This window comes from Moschus berezovskii, chromosome 11 (assembly GCF_049115385.1).
Source record: "Moschus berezovskii isolate FMDL1 chromosome 11, NW_MosBer_1.0, whole genome shotgun sequence".
Lineage (NCBI taxonomy): Eukaryota > Metazoa > Chordata > Mammalia > Artiodactyla > Moschidae > Moschus > Moschus berezovskii.
In genome coordinates this window covers 69,518,644-69,528,101 of record NC_142470.1, presented here as the reverse complement: position 1 = coordinate 69,528,101, position 9,458 = coordinate 69,518,644, and positions in this window count along the sequence as shown.

Below are 9,458 nucleotides of genomic sequence, written 5' to 3'. Positions count from 1 at the left end.
GCAGTGATTTTGGAGCCCGAGAATATAAAGTCTCTGACTGTTTTCATTGTCTCCCCATCTGTTTGTCAGGAAGTGATGGGACCGGATGCCATGATCTTCGTTTTTTGAATGTTGAGTTTTAAGCCAACTTTTTCACTCTCCTCTTTCACTTTCATCAAGAGGCTCTTTAGTTCCTCTTCACTTTATGCCATAAGGGTGGTATCATCTGCACATCTGAGGTTATTGATATTTCTCCTGGCAATCTTGATTCCAGCTTGTGCTTCATTTAGACCGGCATTTCACATGGTGTACTCTGCATACAGCAACTCAATAAATGGTAGATTCAGCTTTGATTCAGTCTTTTCTTAATTTTCCCTCTAGTTTTCTCAGTTTGAAATACCAAGCGACCTTCTTTTCTTCAGGAAAGAAGAAAAATTTCTTTACAGTCATAAAGAAACCATGGGTCGGTTAGTTTTCATCCAGTTGGAAATGCTAGAAAGCAGAAATCACACATTGAATCCATCTATTTCCTCCCACCAACCCAAAATAATTGAAATGGTGGTAATTGGATCATAAACTGAAAGGCAAATGTGGATGCTGAGATATTGTGGCAGAGCTTTGTTATGAAGTAGTCATCCAGATGATCCAGACTATGTTCATATAAACATTTTAAGATTGACTTAGAAACATATGAGGTTTACATTCTTGTGGTTGCAGCTACCAAAGCTTTGATCCATGAGGTTCAATCTGAAATGTCACATTCTAGAAGTACAGTTCTGCCAAGTCGAGTTCAACAGCCAAAATATAATTTAAAATCAACTTCTTTACCTTGTAGCACATTAAAGGTGACCCAATTTAAATCTTGGAAGGAAAGTTATGACCAACCTAGATAGTATATTAAAAAGCAGAGACATTACTTTGCCAACCAAGGTCCATCTAGTCAAGGCCATGGTTTTTCCAGTGGCCATGTATGGATGTGAGAGTTGGACTGTGAAGAAGGCTGAGCGCTGAAGAATTGATGCTTTTGAACTGTGGTGCTGGAGAAGACTCTTGAGAGTCCCTTGTACCACAAGGAGATCCAACCAGTCGGCATGAAAGAGTTTGACTTCTATGAGGACATACAGAAAAGCCAATGTGGCTAGAGTGTGGTAAAGAGGAGTGTGGCAGAGATGAGGAAGGAGAGAAAGGAATGGGAAAGTTTTAAGTCATGGTCTAATCTACATTTTAAGATGGTCCCTCTGGCTGCCGAGTTCAAAATGGATTGGAGGTGGATGAGAGAGTAGTATAGAGATCAGGAGTAATATGGTGAAAAGGGCGACAAGAAGAAAGGATGGACGGATTTGGAATATATTTCAGTTTTGAGATTGGTAGGATTTGTTGATGAATTGGATTCAGGAAGGGGAGAATTACCACTATCAGTAGTCTTAGATGGATTAGGAATGGAGTATCTGAGACACCTGAGATGCTGTCACGACATGGACCTGACTCAAGGAGAGGACTAGAGTAATATAAACATAAGAGTAATCAGCATACCAACAATGTCACAAGCCACCCAAATGCATGATATCTCCTAGAGAGAGGTTAGAAAGAATAGAGAGGCCTGGATCTGAGCCCTAAGCTGGGAGAGGCTGCTAAGTCTATGGAGATGGAACTAACCTTATTGCAGGAGGAATGCTAGGCTATATTAGGTTAGCTATTTTCCATCTGCATCTGATCCTTCCACTTTCTACCCTTCCTAGATCTGCCCTGTACCCCAAGGGGCTGATTTATGGGTTGTATGGATGTGAGAGTTGGACTGTGAAGAAAGCTGATCGCCGAAGAATTGAAGCTTTTGAACTGTGGTGTTGGAGAAGACTCTTGAGAGTCCCTTGGACTGCAAGGAGATCCAACCAGTCCATTCTAAAGGAGATCGATCCTGGGTGTTCATTGGAAGGACTGATGCTAAAGCTGAAACTCCAATACTTTGTCCACCTCATGCGACGAGTTGACTCACTGGAAAAGACTCTGATGCTGGGAGGAATTGGGGGTGGGAGGAGACGGGGACAACCGAGAATGAGATGGCTGGATGGCATCACCAACTTGATGGACATGAGTTTGAGTGAACTCCGGGAGTTGGTGATGGACAGGGAGGCCTGGCGTGCTGTCATTCATGGGGTCGCAAAGAGTCGGACACGACTGAGCGACTGAACTGAACTGAACCCTCCACCTCCCTGGCCCTCTGACTTATGTTTGGGTCAGCCAGTGGGAGACACCAGCAGGAGGTCAGAGGGTTGGAGGAGAGAGAATTTAAAAACACAGAACCTGAATTTGTCGTGGTGTGGCAATGACTGCTTCCACCTGTGGCCCTGCTTACTTGATTCTGGCTATCATTCCTATTACACTGTTTCTTCTTGCTACACTGGGCCTTAAGAGTTTCCTGCTGCTGCCCACCTTTCAGTACTTCAGCATTCCTCACTGTTAGTTCCAGAATCACTTTCCCCTCTGTAAATAGTCCTTTCATTAAATTCTCTTCAGAACTCCTCTGAGTATCCCCTCTGTTTCCTGCTTCCTTTTGTTCCTTGGAGGGGCTGTCTTCACTTTTGCATCTCATCAGTAGAACACTGTTACTTGTAGGTGGGAGATGAGAGGTATGCTGTTCTGATTAATCCTCAGTCTTAGGAAGCATTATCTCCCTGGATCTCGGGTACGAGAAGCATTCTCAGCTGTAATTCTGTAATTCCCAGCATGTATTCTATCCCTTCCCCAGAGGTAAAGGGTTATGTTCTATTACTTCTCCCACCTGCGGTGGATTTTCACAGTGCCTTAGGTTACAGCATTTACCTTCCCGTAATGGGTAAGGTACCTCCCCCTTCCTAGGGGAGGTAGGGGAGAAGGATCCAGTGGGACTTCTGTCTTACCTGCAGTGACTGCTGTGCTCCTTCCCAGGCCTGCACTAGGAAGGACACTTCTCAGGACTCTTGCTCTGAGCTCCATTGTGTCCAACTCTTCATGACCCTTATGGACCATAGCACGCCAGACTCCTCTGTCCCTGGGAGTTTTTAGGCAGAAATACTGGTGTGGGCTGCCTCTAGAAATACTAGAGGATCTTCCCAATCCACGGATCAAACCTGTGTCTCCTGCATTGCAGTCAGATTCTTTATCCCTGAGCCGCGAGGGAAGCCCACTCTTACTCTTATCTAGGCTTTTTTGTTGCGTGCCCAAGTGAGGTCCCAGAGAAGGCAATGGCAACCCACTCCAGTACTCTTGCCCGGAAAATCCCATGGATGGAGGAGCCTGGTGGGCTGCAGTCCATGTGGTCGCTGAGAGTCGGACACGACTGAGTGACTTCACTTTCACTTTTCACTTTCATGCATTGGAGAAGGAAATGGCAACCCACTCCAGTGTTCTTGCCTGGAGAATCCCAGGCACGGGGGAGCCTGTTGGGCTGCCGTCTATGGGGTTGCACAGAGTTGGACACAACTGAAGTGACTTAGCAGCAGCAGCAGTAGCAAGTGAGGTCTGCAGAGAAGAGGCTGTGAGTGGTTGTGAATTCCTCTTGTATCTGCAGCCTCCAGGGGTTCTAGAGTCTCTAGGTAGCCTACAATTGGCCTCTAGTAATAAAGCAGAGACATTACTTTGCCAACAAAGGTCCATCTAGTCAAGGCTATGGTTTTTCCTATGGTCATGTATGGATGTGAGAGTTGGACTGTGAAGAAAGCTGATCGCCGAAGAATTGATGCTTTTGAACTGTGGTGTTGGAGAAGACTCTTGAGAATCCCTTGTACTGCAAGGAGATCCAACCAGTCCATTCTAAGGGAGATCGACCCTGGGTGTTCATTGGAAGGTCTGATGCTAAGGCTGAAACTGCAATACTTTGGCCACCTCATGCGACGAGTTGACTCACTGGAAAAGACTCTGATGCTGGGAAAGGTTGGGGGCGGGAGGAGAAGGGGACGACCGAGAATGAGATGGCTGGATGGCATCACCGACTCAATGGACATGAGTTTGAGTGAACTCCGGGAGTTGGTGATGGACAGGGAGGCCTGGCGTGCTGTGATTCATGGGGTCATGGAGAGTCGGACACGACTGAGTGACTGAACTGAACTGAACTGAATTATTTAAAAATTATAGTTGAATTTTTGCCAATGTCTTGATGACTATGCCAGGTAAGCAAGGGTTCATGTCCTGTCTCTCTTTGGAGGCTCTTATCTTTCTTTAGATTTCAGATTATTTGGTTACTCTTTCATTTTAGCGCTCTAATGGGTTCTAGGAGAGCTGTGAATTTCCAGATTGTCTGGTGCAATTGTTACTGTTACAAGGATGGGATGCTCTTTCCAGATGTCCACCCTTACTGCAGACATCCAAAAGCTGGCTATAATATGGGGTGTATGTGTGGGACCACCTATGCTGAGACCACCAAACTGCATAGTTTCCTAATGTGGATACACTCTCTGGGTGACGTTTTGTGACCTTTCCAGCTTCTGCTCCCAGTGTTATTTTGCATAGCTTCTTACTGCTGAGACCCTCTTGTCTTGGCTTTTAGCCCTCTTGGGTAAAGTAATATTAAAATAGCTTTCTGGGGTTTTCTTGGCCCATAAAGTCACACATCCTTGCTCCCTAAACTGGTAGCACTGTCACTTATTTCAGCCACTGACCTTTTTTCTCACCCTCCTTTGCAGGTGGCTCCAGTCAGTCTCTGGCCTTCAAATTCTCTTACATGGAAAGCAGGCACTAGAGTCTGTGTTCTTTCTTCCTTGGCTTCGTTGGGTCTTAGTTACATCATGCAGGATCTTCGTCAAGTCATGTGGGATCTTTCATCACGGCCTATGGACTCTCTAGTTGTGGTGCATGACTAAGTAGTTGCAGCTGCTGCTGCTTATGCTAAGTCGCTTTAGTCGTGTCCGACTCTGTGTGACCCCAGAGATGGCAGCCCAACAGGCTCCCCCGTCCCTGGGATTCTCCAGGCAAGAACCCTGGAGTGGGTGGCCATTTCCCTCTCCAATGCATGAAAGTGAAAAGTGAAAGTGAAGTCACTCAGTCGTGTAGGACTCCTAGGGACCCCATGGATTGCAGCCTACCAGGCTCCTCCATCCATGGGATTTTCCGGGCAAGAGTACTGGAGTGGGTTGCCATTGCCTTCCACAGGGCTTAATTACTCTGTGGCATATGGGGTTGCTAAGGTTCGGACACGACTGAGCGACTTCACTTTCACTTTTCACTTACACACATTGGAGAAGGAAATGGCAACCCACTCCAGTGTTCTTGCCTGGAGAATCCCAGGGATGGGGGAGCCTGGTGGGCTTCCGTCTATGGGGTCACACAGAGTCGGGCACGACTGAAGTGACTTAGCAGCAGCAGCAGCAGCATATAGGATCTTAGTTCCCTGACCAGGGGTCGAACCTCTGTCTCCTGCATCCCAAGGCAGAGTCTTAACTACTAGACCCACCAGCGACGTCCCTAGAGTCTATATTCTCAAATGTCCCTGTGTGACCACTTTGTAGTATTAAGATGGACTCTCAGAATTTGGTTGGATGTTAAGACTGGTGTCACACCTGCACCTCATCTCTACCTATATACCAAGTTGAGTATGAAAAAGTGTATTAGTTACCTAATGAGGCTTTTGAGAGGAGCAAGACAGACTTCACAAGCTGATATTTTTAAAAAACATTATTTATTTATTTATTTTATTTTGGGCTGTGTTGGGTCTTCATTGCTGCATGGCAGCTTTCTCTAGTTGTAGCGAGCAGGGGCGACTCTCTAGTTGTGGTGCCTGGGCTTCTCATTGTGGTGGCTTCTCTTGCTACAGAGTACAGGCTCTAGGGCATGCAGGATCATTAGTTGTGGTGCATGGGTTTAGTTGCCCCAAGGCATGTGGGATCTTTCTAGACCAGGGATCGAACCCATGTCCCCTGCATTGGCAGGCAGATTCTTAGCCATGGGACCACCAGGGAAGTTCTACAAGCTGACTTGACTTTGAAAATGGCTTGAGAGAGCAGGGAAAGGAAACTGGCTTAGAGTTTTCATTGTGGTTATGAGGTGGTGCTGGGGTGAGTGTCCTTATGTGTGGGTGGCCAGAGGCTTGTGTGCTTTGAATTTCCCACAGGTGCGAAAAGAACGAGTGCTTGAACTTTCTTATCAGTGTGCCTAGATGTAAGGCACAAGGAGAAGAGGGATATTGAGGGTTACAAGTTATCATCAGTCAAACTAAAAAATGATGGATTCAAATTCTTTATTCCAGTCCTCCAGCTGTAGGTGACATATATCAAGCCTTCCTGAGAACTCTCTTACCGTATTTGCTCCTATCTCTTGGCATCAAACAGCTATTCTATAGCTTAATAAATGTTTAGTTGTGGAAGAAAATAATATTTTTCTTATCCTCGTTCAGTGGTTCTCTTGAGCTCCCATTGCTTAGTTTGATTGAGGTGGGAAGGGCAGGGAAGACTCTGTCTTCTTCCATGGAAAGGGCAGGAAAATGCCATATCATTCCTCATTAGGCTGGCAAACCTTTACCTACATGGCTCTTCTTAATTCAAGTTCCAAATTGTTAGTGTCCTCTGTTTTGGCTGGAATGGATGTTGGGAGTTGACAGTTATGGACTGGTTCTGCTGTCTTGTATCTTGTAGAATGTTGGAGTAATTATCACTAATTATTTTTATCTTTGGAGCCTTAACCCAAAGTCTGGTACAGTAGGAAAAGTCCTCATTTAATACCCTGTTTTACACATACTGGGAGGAAATTTTCCTTCACTGAAATAAGGGAGAAGGTAGAGATAGGAGCAAATGCAGGTGAGTTTGAAGGCTTGCCTAAAGGAGAATTAAGGAAATTTGTTTTACTTCAGTATCTTTAATGAAGTTTGAGATAAAGCCAGTAGCTGAGAGTTGAGGGTAGAGGGTTGTGGGGGAGATAAGACATATGAAGTTTAGGAAGGAAGCTATTTTGGGGGATAGAAAATTAAATCTTCTCAGGAAATATGATGGGATTGCCAGACACTGGGGTTGCATAACTGTGTACCCTAAGAGATTTGTGATCATGTATTTCAAGGGAAACTAACCTATTCATTTGGGTGAATTTTTTTTCTAGCAAAGTCAGATGTTTGGGGAATAAGGTTTATTTTGAGCTGAAGGAAATTTAAGAACCAACAAATATAAGAAAGATTCTCTGCTCTCCCCTTATCTGCCCAGAAATAGGGCATAAATTTCCCTTTGCGAAGGTGGCATAAATTCCCCTCTATCCCTTGTGGTGTATCAGGATGAGGAGAATGGATTTTATCACTGGAAATGGAAGGCTGGAACTGAGATGAACCTGAATAAACAAAACCTTACTAAAATACCTCTATTTTCCACTGGTTTCCCTCAGTTGATCACTATAGAAGCATAAACCTTCTTTCCTTTGTCTAGTTGCTTTTCTGCAATTTATCACACTTTGTTGAAATGGTACAGCCCCTGGGTCTAAATGCTTTGGGTTTTCACTTGTTTCCTTTGAAGCCTCTGTGTATGTGTAAATATTAGCATGAGTAAAATTTATATGCATTTTCTTTTATGAATATATCTTTTGTCAGTTTAATTTATAGACCTCATTTAACCTAAGAGGGTAGAGGAAAAGTTTAAAAAGCATCTGTTCCTCCTTGTCATGGATTATTAAAAAAGCTGTGACTGGATATCACCACTGTCCCACATTTTCTGCTGTGAGGAAAGCAATAATGGGGATTAGGAAATTTTCCTCCTTTGGAGTAGTCACCCAGCCTTTCTGATACACGAGGTAGCAGATATCTCTTCGGTATCTTCCCCAGGAACCAAGTGAACTGAGCAGTTTTAGGGCTTTGAATCATTTGGATAACTAAAAATTTCCACCTTATGGCAGAGGATAGGAGCTAGTAAGGTAACACAGAGATAATACTCTCTGCTATTTTTGGGAGGAGAATGCGTGCTAAATCACTTCAGTCGTGCCCAACTCAATCATGTGATCCTATGGACTGTATCCTGCCAAGCTTCTCTGTCCATGGGATTCTCCAGGCAAGAATAATCGAGTGGGTTGCCATGCCCTCCGCCAGGGAATCTTCCAAACCCAGGGATCAAACTCAAGTCATTGGCAGGAGGGTTCTTTACCACTAGCGCCACATGGGAGGGGAATAAGGGATAGTGAAAATCCCTTCATTTCTCTTTGTCTTGGTGTACTGAAATTTCCCTCCATCCCAATAAAAGAAGAATCAGAAAGAGGTCTGCCCCAATGAAGGTATCACCCTAATTTTTCCATACCTTAAAGCAGCTTAGGTTCTATATCCTGATCCTCAGTCTCAGGGGTGTTCCTCTGTGTCCTGATACCATCAATCACTATTATGGTTATTTGTTACTTATACTACCACTAGTCCGGAGAAGGCAATGGCAACCCACTCCAGTACTCTTGCCTGGAGAATCCCATGGACGGAGGAGCCTGGTAGGCTACAGCCCATGGGGTCGCTAAGAGTCGGATATGACTGAGCGACTTCACTTTCACTTTTCACTTTCATGCATTGGGGAAGGAAATGGCAACCCACTCCAGTGTTCTTGCCTGGAGAATCCCAGGGACAGAGGAGCCTGTTGGGCTGCTGTCTATGGGGTCGCACAGAGTCGGACACAACTGAAGCGACTTAGCAGCAGCAGCAGCAGCAGCTACCACTAGTTGCTGTCACTTTTCCTAATGGATGGGTTTTCCTATCCTGATGACACTCCTGATGCTTTCACTCATTGTTACTGTCTAGGAAAAAGTTTTATAGAATTTTAATGAATAAAATCAATTTAAAAATAGGTTTTTGCATATGTTTGTGTGTCTTTTGAATTCTAACTAATTGCAGCCTCCACTGGATTGTTATCTAAATTTTATGTTAGTTATTCTTTGGATAGTGGAATCATTGTTCCTTCTCACAAAACAGTTTATTTGAAGTCCACATGAAGGAACAATAATTGAGCACAAAAGCTTGACCTTGCCAACACTGCATTGCATGCTCAGTCAAATTAGTTCAGGCCATGATGGCCTATAGTAACTGTGTTTGTCATTTTTAATTAACATAGGTTAAAATTTGGAGATTTTTGGAGCTATTCTTTGGTAATGCTAGTGGAAATTTCAGACCATATTAAAATTTTCTCTTGCTTCTTAAATTTGTTCTGTGTCTTCTTAACAGAATAATTGTATCTTTGATCTGATTTTGGAATAGGCTGACATTAATGTTTGGTCAGGAACAACACAGAACCATCTTTTGCAGTTTTCTCCTTTTCCCTTTGACAGTTCACACAGAAGTCTGATCAGGAGAGAAGCAATCCACACATTGGAGTTTTGGCTGATGGGTAAGATGATAATATTGATACAAATTTGGAATGTCTTGGAGAAACTTAAGGTTTTGTATTAAAATACACTTACTGTGTCTTGGATATGAAATAGGTGGCTCTGCAAACAGGTATGAGCTGTTGCTAATAAGCAGACTGTAGTGTGCAAAGTAGCTTTATATTATCATCATTAACCCTCAT